A 12723-nucleotide genomic window follows, 5' to 3' on the forward strand; every position below is an offset into this window, starting at 1 on the left:
GAACACTTGAGCCATTTCCATAATGGACCCCAGGTTACAGGAGAGCAGACTCTTCACGTGTCCCCTTCTCTGCCCATTCCAACTCACCATCCTTTTCTCCAGCCCCTAGCACTCACTCCCCCCCCCCCCCCCCCCCCCCCCCCGCATCTTCCTGCTTCCCAGCTTCGTTACTTCACTCAGGCGGCCCAAGAAGAAACAGGAGAGAGAATGTGGCACAGGGAAGGGCCTCAACTTGACCAAGGTTTTCCTCGTGATTCCAGGTGCTGCAGGGAACAGCCATGCAGCTGGGTCTGAGGTAGAATTCTCACCATGCTCTGTACTCTCGAGCCCGGGAGTCCACCCGGGACACCCCTTCAATGGACATGGATGCACAGGGTTGTGCGAAGTGGGGGATTAGGAAATGGGTTCAAGCTGCAAAAACTGAGATATCCTGGGGTGGGGGAGATCAGCTCAGCCCCCTGAACTTCAACCACCACCAAGGCAGAGCAAATAGTGAGGACTCTAAGCCATCAGGAAGCTGTCCTCATGCCACAGAACAACATCTCAGCCCCTCAAGGCCGCTGGAGCCACCCAGGCGCTCTCACACTGAGCCACACGCTCCTCGCGCCTCTTTCTGTTGCCTTTCCTTCAGGCAGAATTCATTCTTTCTTTCCCTCAGCCTCTCATTCGGATTCTTGCTCTCCAAGCCAGCTGGAAGTAGGTGCTCCCCCCTTTTCCTTTTCCCAAGGAGGAAACAGGGCAAAGACACCACGTGATTTGCTGAAAGCCACTCCACGTTGCAGAGCCCTGTCTGCACCCTCAGAGCTCCTGAGCAGGGCCCTCAAACACACCACGTGTCCAACCACAGAAGGGGCTGCCTTGTGAGAACACCTGCTTCAGACTGAAGATGTCCAAGTCAAAACACAACCAGCCATGTGGCTTGGTGGATAACTCATCTAACTGTTGCTCTCAGAGCAAATGCATGCTAAGTAGCAGCTCTAGCTACTTATCAACGGCACCCTTACATTCAGGGATCTCTTTGGCACAATGTCCCAAGTCTCTGGATTCTGAGATTGAAATGAATTATACCCATCGGGTCTCTAAACACATCTGAGTCCTTAAAACAAGGACTCCCTTTAATGGCCTGGAAAAAAAAAAACCTTAATAGGAAGCCAATCAATCATTCATGAGGCTGTCAGGAAAACTTGCTGACTGGCAGAAACATCTATTGCAAAACTAAGTTGCAGGGCTCCTCTTCCCTTCTCTCAACACACAGGGCTCTGGTATAGGCTTGGATTTGCACCATCTGTGAAATCCTACCTGTGTGTGTTATCTCCCCTTCACAGTATTTGAGGTTCTCAGATTGGCCAAGATCTCCTCCCTGCCTGCATCCATGCCCTGAGATTTTAAACTTGCAAATGGATGAACTATTTCATTAGACAAGACCATACTCATGTCAAGCCTTAAACTCATGGAAAAGCAACCTTAGGAAAAAACAGACTGGCTTCTTGAGTGACCACAGGGCCTATTATCACTCAGGCTGGGCAAGGAACTGGTTCTAACAGTTCCTACTCATCAACAGAAACCTTCCTGCCCCCATCAAGTACCTTTTTATATAGCACAGATAAAAGCAGCCAGGATTAGCAATAAAATAGAAGACCTAAGTAACATGCATCATCAGAATTCACAGTGATCAATACTGTTTCTAGCCTACTACATGGTTGCGTCCGGAGGTTGTGTTTAGCATTCTGCTGGCCGTGTGAGGCGAGTCAGAGAACACTCCTCCCTTTACTTTGCACCACAACCACCAGTACAAAGTGTGGTGATTTATCTGAAGCCAGGATTCCCTTCACAGAGCCCAGTGCTGCTGCTTCCCCATCCACCGCCAAGCCCAGCAGAGAATGTGGCACTGAGTACCTCCCACAGGTCACAGCCCCAGTGCCTTTGGGTGTGGGTGGTAGGTCAACACGGACAAGGGCCCCAGAAGCAGTATGAAGTCCTACTTGAGTGCCTACAAACTGCTCAGCACCGAGGAGGGGAGGAGAAAGGACAGAAAGGGCACGTAGCTGCCCACCAGTCCCATGGCAACTCTTGATTGCACCTACACGGAAAAAATCTTGAGTTTGTCGCTAAGTATGTACATGAAGTTGCTCCTGTGAGAGGCTGACACCCAGGAGAGGGACATCCAGAACACCAAAAACAAAAGGCAGCTTTTGTGCTAAAATATCTATAAAAGACTGACAGCCTCAGGCTGGGGAAGGAGACCCAGGGTGTGGTGGAGACAGCTGGGAAAGACCCCAAGGGCGGTATTCCACATCCACACTAGGCCCTAACAGTTCAGAGGTGGGAACTAGCTGTGCAACTGGTTCTGGGAACAGGGACCAGAAAGCCAAACCAAAGCCTTAGAGAAGTTTTTCCTGGCCTTTCCTTGCACAGCAATTTGGGAGATATAAATATAATTCTGTAACTACATTTTCTTCAGGCAGAAAAAGAATTCCCGTCATAACAAAACCCCCCTTTTCTAGAAAATCCAACCACTACTCCTTATGAGGACAGGGACTGTTTTAATGCAGATGGCTGGCCACTCCTTTGTGAAGATTTTGGGTTCTGAAGCTCGGGGGGGGGGGGGGGGGGGGGGCGGCTGGGCAATGTAATGAAAGCAATCCTCAAATATTCTCTGGGCCAGAATTTGTCCTTGTTGTTTATCTTTAGGACCATTTTTGACCTTCCCTTAAAGTCCTTCCTCAGTTGTCAAACCCCAAAGGGTTAAGTAGTTTTTTAGTACGGTCACCTACCAAAATCCAGTTTTAGATCTTAAGGTAAAAAATATTCATCCCAATATTTATAGCAGCAATGTCCACAATAGCCAAACTGTTGAAGGAGCCTCGGTGTCCATCGACAGATGAATGGATCAAGAAGATGTGGTCTATATGTACAATGGAATAGTCATCAGGCATCAGAAAGAATGCATACCTACCATTTGCTTTGACGTGGAACTGGAGGGTATTATGCTGAGTGAAGTAAGTCAATCGGACTTACTTCACTTAAGTGAAGTATTATATTCACAGTATTATATTCACTATAGCTTATATTCACCCATATGGGGAATATAAAAAATAGTGAAAGGGAATAAAGGGGAAAGGAGAAAAAATGAGTGGGAAATATCAGAGAGGGAGACAGAACATGAGAAACTCCTAACTCTGGGAAGTGAACAAGGGGTAATGGAAGGAGAGGTGGGTGGGGAGATGGGGTGACTGGGTGACGGGCACTGAGGGGGGCTCTTGACAGGATGAACACTGGGTGTTATACTGTATGTTGGCAAATTGAACTCCAATAAAAAAAAAAATACAAGCAAAAAATATTCTCTGTGCCCAGGGCAAGGGAAGACAGACTTCCTGGGAGTTGCCAGTTCTCTTCCTCAAGGATACAGAAATCACACTGTCCTAGTTCATCTCTCAGAGACCTCTGGTGGCAGCTCACAAGCCACCCCTGCACGTGCAGAGCCCAACTCAAGGTTCGATCCCAGACCTCAAGGCCATGCCCGGAGCCAAATCCAAGAGTTGGATGCTTAACCAACTACGCTACCCAGGCACCCCAGATGTTCTTTCTTTAATCCCATTCTCTTTTTGCTTCATTTCCTTGCTGTGTTGGACTGTCCATGCCACCAAGATATGGATCTTTTCAAATCCTCACTTGTGATTTAATAAAGCTTAAAGATTAGCTTAGGATTTGGAAAAACCTTTTAAATAATAAAAACAAACTGGCTGGCTTGTGAGGTACTGAATTCTCAAGGTAACACATACCTATTGAAACAAATCTTGAGGAATGTGATTGTTTACAACAAATTGTTCACACCTGCCTGCCTACCCACATCTCACCTGTCTCAACCTTATTTTATCAAGTCTAGGATCAAATGATACCATCCAGGAAATGTAGTTCCTGTCCACCTTCTCTAAAATAGCTCCTCTAAATATGCTAGGGAAGAGAGGTAAATACCATTCACCCACTTAGCATGTACAGTGGTGTTCAGTATGTGCAGAGTTGTGCAACCATCACCCAAATCAATGTCAGAACATTGTCAAAACCTCAGGAAGCAGCCCCGGGCCCACTCTCTACCCCTTGCACCTCACACACTTGCTAGTCTACTCTGGCTCTCTCTACATGCCCTAATTCTGGCCTTTCGTGCAGATGCAATCCCAGGCTCTCCTCACTCTGCTTTCAGCATAACATTTCCGAGATTTACCCACACTGTGGTACACTCACATACTCGTTTCCATTCTGTGGCTGAACAGCAGAGGATTTCCTTTGTGGGACACACCACTTTTGTTTATCCATTTTTCAGTTGATAGACATTGGTGTTTGTTGCCACTTTTTGGCCATTATGAGTAAATACCAATATTCACGTGTGGGGCTTTGTGTGGACATGTTTTAATGTCTCTTGGGTTATAAACAGCTTTGTGAAGCTTGAAGTAAAAGGGACTATCAGAGCCTATCAAAATCTGTTCTGTCAAAAGATGAGACCTGGCCTACTGGTTCAGGAAAAATTCCCATCAAGCTATATTTGGTGACTTTTTAAAGCAGCCAGGCTAGAATAGAAATCCCCTAACTCTAAGGTGTTTTATCAGACAAACTAAATACCCCTCCTTTTATTTCACATTTATCAAATGTTTAACTTGTCATACTCCTTCCCAGTAAACAAATGCATTTGACTTTCCCAATTCCTAGAAATACTAAACATTACATTTTACTTGCTTAGAGAGATTTTGAAAAATCCAACCACACCTTAACAGAGAATGCAATTTGGGGATTTCAACAGGACTATTCAGGCAATTCTTTGGTTTCTGGTTCTTGCATCTGATCTCAAATCAGAGTTCAAACAGGCTGTGTGAAGAGTGTGCCTTCCCTAACCACTCACATCCTTTTGCATGATGACATCCTTCCTACTTTTTTTTTTTTTAAAAAAGATTTTATTTTATTCATGAGAAACCCAGAGAGAAAGAACGAGAGGCAGAGATATAGGCAGAGGAAGAAGCAGGCTCCATGCAGTAAGCCTGATGTGGGACTTGATCCTGGGACTTCAGGATCATACTCTGGGCCAAAGGCAGGTGCTCAACCACTGAGCTACCCAGGCATCCCCCTACTCTTTCCTTAAGCTGTAAAGACCTGCTTCTTTTAAAAGGTGCTGAAAACAAAGTCACACACAAACCTACAGATAGGTGTTTATTAGCAGCTTTATTCATAGCTGCCAAACCTGGGAGTAACCAAGATGTCCTTTGGCACAGAGACGGACAGACTGTGGCACCTCCACACAATACTATTCAGCTCTAAAAGCAAGTGAGCCAGCAAGCCATGAAAAGACACAGAGGAAACTTAAATGCCTACTACTAAATCAGAGGAGCCAATGTGCAAAAGGCTACAGTCCTGTATAATTTCAAATATGTGACATCTTGGAGGAGTCAAAGCTTTGGAAACCATCAAGATGATCAGTGGTTGTGAGGGGCTGGGAGCGGGGAAGTGTAAACAGGCAGGGCTTTCAGGCAGTGAAACTATTGTCAGGGACCATAATGAGGGGTATAGGCCATTCACTATCTACATCTGTCCACAGGATGTACAGGATCAAGCATGAACCCTAACATGAACTATGCATTTGGGGTGATTATTATGTGTCTGTAGGTTCATCCATTGTAACAGACCACTCTGGTGGGGAATGTAGATAATGAGGAATGAGATGCAGGCAGGTGGGGAAGGGGCATACAGGAAATCTCTGCACCATCTTCTTGGTTTTGCTGTGAATCTAAAACTGCTCTAAAAAATTATTTTTTTAAACAGATTTTATTTGACAGAGAGAGAGAGAGCACAAGCAGGAAGAGCAGAGACAGGAGGAGAAGCAGGCTCCCCCTTGAGCAGGGAGCCCAATGTGGGACTCGATCCCAGGAACCTGAGATCATGATTTGAGTCAAAGGCAGATGCTAAAATGACTGAACAACCCAAGCGCCCGGCCATTCCTTTGAAGAATGTCTCACAAGCTACTTCACCCCATGTGATGCCCATGTTGGCCAAGGGACAAGGATGTTAGGGCCTGAGGTCTTTGTCAGTTTGCATCAAGATAAACTCTGAGCAGAACTGGGAGGTCTGAATGGGGCCCAGGGGGCTGGCTTTCTGCTGATGGTTAGGACGGGCACTGGACACATTCAGGGCAGGGCCCACCCAGTCCCTGCTTCCCCTCGGCACTCCAAAATAAAGGTGTTGGACCAAAGCCATCTAGGGATCCTTGCAGCTGTCAATGTTAGACTCTCTGTCTTCCATCCTCACCACACCTGTGACAGGTACCAGGGAATCTGGGGGAGACACAGGTTCTGGCCACCGACCAGGGCAGAGGTGCCAGGTCCACAACGATCTCACACGGACGATAGACTGTCTTCACCACTCCAGCTCCCAAGTTCACCTGCCACAGGCTCCTGAGGAAAAAGCCACAGCACCCTGGCCATGGTCTCCATCACTGTCCCATGAAAGACAAGGTCCATCACCCGGCCAGCCATCTGCCTCCGCAGCAACACTGCAGTCGCTCCCAGCACACCTTGCATTCATGTGGTCTTCACCCTAAACTTGTGTGACTTATTCCCATCCCAGCAATTCTCTGGGGCACACCTTCATTATGAGAGACATTTGGGGAATCCATGCTGTTCACCCAACATATCACCACCTGCCATGTGCCAAGATAGAAATCTTTGCCATTGAGGGAAAGGCCTGGAACAGTTCAACCTCCTACCACTGTACCCTGCCTACCTTCCGGCTTCACCAGCACCCAGCTCCCTTCCTCCCCTTCTCTAACAGGAATATCTGCCTTCTCTGGGAAACTTCAACACCTAGTGGGTGGGCTCCAGCCCCCAGCTGCACAGCCAGACTCACCTCTGCCCATTATCACCTTGCTCCTTCCCATACTGTGCCCCCTGCCACCTCCAAACTGCCTCCTCCAGCCCGCATTTTAACATCTGGAGACCCTTTACCCTAAAGCAAATACAGACACCACCTCCTCTCCGGCCACACAAAGGTTGGACTGGGGAGTGAAAGAAACGTGGTCAAGAACCGAGATCAATTCAGAGGCCACAGCTGGGAGCCACATGGACACCATGACCCTGAACTCAGGCAGCGGGATGGGAATCGGAGCTCTGCAACGCATCTGAAAGTTGTGACATATAGGATGTGCTCTTATTCTGACTCAGCTGAGAAGATAAATAAAATATTTTTTAAAAGTGTTGACAGAGAGAGAAAACAGGCATGCGCACAAGCAGGGGGAGCATCAGGGAGAGGGAGAAGCAGGCTCCCCAGGGAGCAGAGTGCCCAACACAGGGCTTGATCCAAGGACCCTGGGAACATGGCCTGAGCTGAAGGCAGACGCTTAACCCACGGAGCTTCCCAGGCACCCTGAAAGAGAATACTTTAAATAAATGGATAAGCCAGGGAGATGAGTATTTTAGGCATAAGATTCTTTAGGCAGCATCTAGTTAATATTGCACAAATACCTGTCTACTTGGAGAATTTAAAGGATTGTCGTCATCTCAAGGGCAGAAACCGACCCCCGGGGCATTCCCGTAGCTCCCCTCTTATGCCCACCCAGAAGCTCCAAGCTACATACAGATGGGGTACACCAGGCACGAGAGATGTGCTAAGAAGAGGGAAAGGCAAAGGCTGTTTCTGCCAACACCGCCCTGGCTCTGCACGTCACAGATGCACATGGGGATGGAGCATGGTCAGATGCTCACCTGTTCCATGACCATCCAGAGCTGCACCCCGACATCCAGTGCGGCAGCTCGCACAGCCTCTCCACAGACCCCCAGCCATGCAGCAGCCATGACCACTTCCCATTGGATGGAGCACGTTAATGGCACGCGAGCTCACAGCCCAGTGGGAGGGCAGCTGGAGGCCCGGCTCTGCATCAGGCCGGGGGACAAAGGCACAGAAGAGCTGCAAGGCCCTGCAATGGGGCGAGCAGGACTGGTTCCAGCACCACCTGGGACATGTAAGGGTGGTGGCCACGCTGCTCGAGGCCTCAGGGCTCAGCAGGGGAAACAAGCAAGCCTGCCCTTCATACATATTTTCCTAGCGGGGAGCCATGACATAAGGGAGACCAAAAAAAAAAAAAAAAAAAGAAAAAGCCTAGAAACTGAAGAATGACATAAATGTGAGAGTTACAAAGATGAAAGATCATTCTGGGCATCTGAGGTGGAGCACTGGGAGGCCGTCCTTAGATGCCTAGGCCTGCCTTGAGCACTGCAGGCTGCTCCATGCTGCTACATTCTCCCTTCACCCCCCTGCTTAGGACCCCTGGTCCAACACGGATCTCACATTCCACCTGCCTCAGAAAGGATGCATGACTCCCACCACCTTCCCGGTTCTTCTTCCACCGGATCTTAAATGCTAAATTTACACAGGGTTTGATCTGCAAACTTTCCTCCTCCCCAGCTGTCTCTCCCAAGAGGACATCAGCCATTCCCATATATAGGTCAACCCCTTCTCTACTCCATCCACTGGGCCTGACAGCTCGACTTAGATGTCAGGGGAGGCTGGGGTGGGGGATTGTGAAACAGTTCCCAAATAAACTCATTTTCTTCTCCCTTCTACCTTCCCTGGTCTCAGCATACAACCTCCTCCCACATGGTTTCTGAAGCCAGAACCGTAGGGGTCATCTATTCTAGGGAGACAGTAAGCCGAAGTCATCAAAAGCACAATGTTTGGAATCAGGGGCCCAGGCTGACAGCTCCCTGTGGTTTCACTGCCAAACCTGTTTAGTCAGTACTACAGTGATGAGTAATACCTGCACATCCCTGATGATCTCAAGAAACACTCCTTGTTCCCATCATGCATATCAAAGTAGGGACATATTTTTGAGATACAGAAAATGTGCCTTTTTACATTTCGCCTAAACAGTATTCTCCAACTCAAAGCATTAATTTGTCTCAGGAGGATTAGGATTTTTATAGTAAAGGTAAAGACAAAGGGCTGAAGTCCAAGTTTTGACCGTCAAAATAAGATTTCTGAGTTCCTAGCATGGCACCTGTCTTCAAATCCTGCCTGCTAGTTTGGGGAAAGAGATTTTTTATAGTTAGGTTTCCAACAGAAACCAAGAGCCAGGTCTGAGGAATGTGGACACGAGCTTCACCATAAACCATGGACAGAAAGAAGTCAGGATATGAGGTGAAGGAAGTCCCACCTGTTGAGGGGAAACAGGAGAGGCAGACTGGGGAAAGGGCACAAAGGAAGCAAGGGAACCATGCGGTCTTATTTCCAACTTGGGCCTTTTATACACCCCCCCACCTCCCGGCTTAGGGGACCCTATGGACCAACCTGAAGAGGAGGCCAAGCCTCAAGGGGGAAGTCCAAATTCAGCTCCAGCATCCTTGGTTCAACACCGACAGCACCACTAATATCACTGGAGCAAGCAACCACCGACGCTGCTCACCCACAGGATGGGGCTGAGGGCCAACGGGAAGCAGAATTCACTTGCTGCTTCTCAGTGTTTCAAAACGTCTCCTAGAGTACTTTGAGGGTAAACCAGCTATCCTCAAAGATCCTCAAATGAGAAACCCCATGATGCCTTGTGAAAAGTCATTTTGGTAACTGACTTCTATGGCAATAAAAACATCTTTGATTAGTCCTAAGAACTAACAACTGCGTCAGCAGCCCAACTTACAAAGAAGGAAAAGCTGGGAGCCAGGCACAGACACTACCACTTAGCTCTGTGACCTGGATGGGGCCTAAAACACACCTCCAGCGGCATCACACCAAACCGTGATCATCTGTGACCCTAGCACAGGGGAGAAACACTTCAGTATTTTGGTTGACACATCATCCACCATTACCACAAGAATCTATTAGCAAACATCTATCGATGATTTATGTCCCAGGAGACAGCCATGGCCTCCTCCCCTGGTTGGTCAAGGTCTACACTCCCAGCTAACCACAGATGCCACAGTTCACTACATTCTAAGCCTAGAACATATTCAGAAGTCCATCAGAATGAGGAACTGCTGCATGGGGAACGCTGGCCAGACCAGGAGAGTTAGCTGGGAGGACTAAGTGGGCATTCCCCAAGCAGGCTGCTCTGGCAGCTGCTCCAGGAGAGGAGCTCCAAGGTGGGCCTGATGGCAGACAGATGCCCACCCACCTCGAGAAGTTTCCAACTGCAGAATGGCTGCCTCCTGAAGGGACAAGAAGTTCCTGCCTCAGACTGGGTGTCACAACACTAAAGATGCTGAAAAAAGAACCCCCGATAGATTTGACCTCCAATGTCAAAAAAGGAAAGCTTTAGTCATCCTGTGCATTTCATAAACACATACTCTGCAAAATAAAATTTAAGGGGCTCTACAAATTGGGAAATAAAATGAATCAAGTTGTGGCAATGACAACCTCACACGAAAAGAAGAAAAATCTCTACTTTGGATTGTTGCGCTAGAGCTCCGATACATCAGGTAACTACAACCGATCAATATGTACAGTGACAAATGAACAAAGGTCCTAGAGCCCTGCGACCCAGTAGGGAAGGAGGACACCTGGAGTGGGGACATACTGACCCCTAACATCTGGACTGGAGGTTGGTTCTATATGTTCAAACCAACGCAGCTAGATTCTAAATGTTCATGCATCTATAGGAATATGTCCTCCATCATGTCAGCGAGGAAGGTAGAGGAGCAACTACTCTCGGCTGGTAGAGGTGGCTTATCAGAGTCATACCAAGGGTCCCACCCCTACTCTCTCTTGGTGCAAGACACTTTCTGAAAGGACATCTCATAATTCTAAGTATGAAAGTTAATTCCCTAACAAACAAAAGGACATCTTTTTAAAAGGTCATGGATCATGAAGCATTTTATTCTTTATTTCTGGGAATACAGAGAACCTGAATAATTTGTCATTTTTTGGCTATCAGAGCCACTCCCCTGACTTCCAATCTCATTGATCTGTGAATGAGGGCTGGGGCCAGGCAGGCTCAGGAAGCATCTGCTTTAAGCCTGTCCACTGCAGCTCTAAAGGACGTGCCCACAGAGCTTGCCCCTGGGCCTGCCACCTCGCCTGCAGACTTTCCGCAGCAGTCCTCCTGTGACTCTGCTGCTGACACACCAAGTAGGGGTTTCAGTGCCATTCTTGACGCTGCTCCACATGGACAAGCACCTGGAAGTGTTTCATGAATATAAGCATCTGAGCGTTACTGATAACTCAGGCTCTGCAGGCGAGTCCTGGGCCTTCCCGCAGGGTTCTCACAAGCAGCCACGCAGAAGAGGCCCAATATTCACTGCAGCTGGAGGGTCCTCTGGTCCTCTGTCCTCTAACAGGCTTTCAAATTCTGTACCTTCTTTCCTTGATCGAAACCCACTTTCAGATCCTTAATTCATGCTGAGATGTCAAGAGCAACCAAGCGGGACTTAACAAGTGGAGAGATTGTAAACCCTTGTGACAGACCCTTGTGAGCACCAGTTTGAATCCCATAGACTGGATACTCCTCTATTTCACAAGTTTCCTAAACACCAGTGCAAAGACTTTGTTCCTTTCTGAATAACTTAAAAAACAGCTTTGAAAAAACTTTTTTTCTAAAAGGATAATTTTGTTCTACCTTTGAGATTCTGACTCAGGGTAATGGGAGGCAGGGGGGTGGGGGGGGCCAGTGGTTCCCTGCAGGACCCTGATACAGAGCTGCTTATAGGAACCTGTGCTTATTCCACCACGTGGGACAGGACTCCACCCAGTCAGATACTAGGACTCCGTTCTACCGCTTTCCATGGTAAAGGGTCTCCCTGAGGTTTTAAGCCAAAGCAACGTCCATTGCTATATACTTATTGCTGACGTAATCAAAGAAAAATCTAGAAAAAAACAAAGAACAAAAACCCCAGTACTCTAACTCAGTCTAGAAAAAGGACACTGGGAATGCTTGGGTGGCTCAACAGTTTAGCGCCTGCCTTCAGCCCAGGGTGTGATCCTGGAGTCCCAGAATCGAATCCCACATCGGGCTCCTTACATGGAGCCTACTTCTCCTCCCTCTCTCTGTATCTCTGCCTCTGTCTCTCATGAATAAATAAATATTTTTTAAAAAGAAAAGAAAAAGGACACTGATGCAGGACAGCAGTCATGCACTCTCAGTCACGTGTCCAGGATGGGAATGGGCAGCAGTGAGCCAGCCACCTTCTCGTGTCTTCTTCCCTTCATGACACACAGCCAGTGGCAAGGGGACCACTCTTCCTCCATGGATCCAGAACTAGTTTACAGATACTGGCTTCAGATGCTGCCCCAGACACTAGACTCCTCCATCTCCTCTGAACATGCACTCTGGTCAGTAAGGAAAACCATGACCATATGTGGTTATGATTTGTTTCTGTTGTCGGCCTGCACCACACAGGCAGTGGTACCTGGCAGGCTGGCACTCAACGGCCTATTAAACCATCACATAATTGTTTGCTTCCTGCAGGATTGTGTACTTCCCGATGCTTCAGCTTCCAAATGGCATCGCCAAAGGGCATCAGTGTCCACCTTCTAACACAAAGGGCTGCTCTTAGCACCCAGAGCCTAATTTCAGTCTCAAGGCAACACTGAAAGTCTTCGGTTCCCTGTGCAAGAGAATCAAGAAGTTGAAACAATGCCACTGAAAAGGTCTACTTCCTCTAGAAAGACTGGCAACCACCCATAAACTTCTGCAATCCTCATTTCAAACATGACTCTGCAAGAAGCAGCCCAAAAGGACTCTTGTGACCACATGGA

General features: G+C 47.9%; 1 protein-coding gene across 1 annotated transcript in view; it reads right to left on the reverse strand.

The window, feature by feature from the left end:
• The window catches only part of MYO5B (myosin VB), a 327031-nt gene that overhangs the window by 148029 nt on the left and 166279 nt on the right, over positions 1-12723 (reverse strand). The gene's annotated exons all lie outside the window — the stretch shown is intronic.

The sequence above is a fragment of the Vulpes lagopus genome, chromosome 1 (genome assembly GCF_018345385.1).
Source record: "Vulpes lagopus strain Blue_001 chromosome 1, ASM1834538v1, whole genome shotgun sequence".
In the NCBI taxonomy this organism is placed as follows: Eukaryota; Metazoa; Chordata; class Mammalia; order Carnivora; family Canidae; genus Vulpes; species Vulpes lagopus.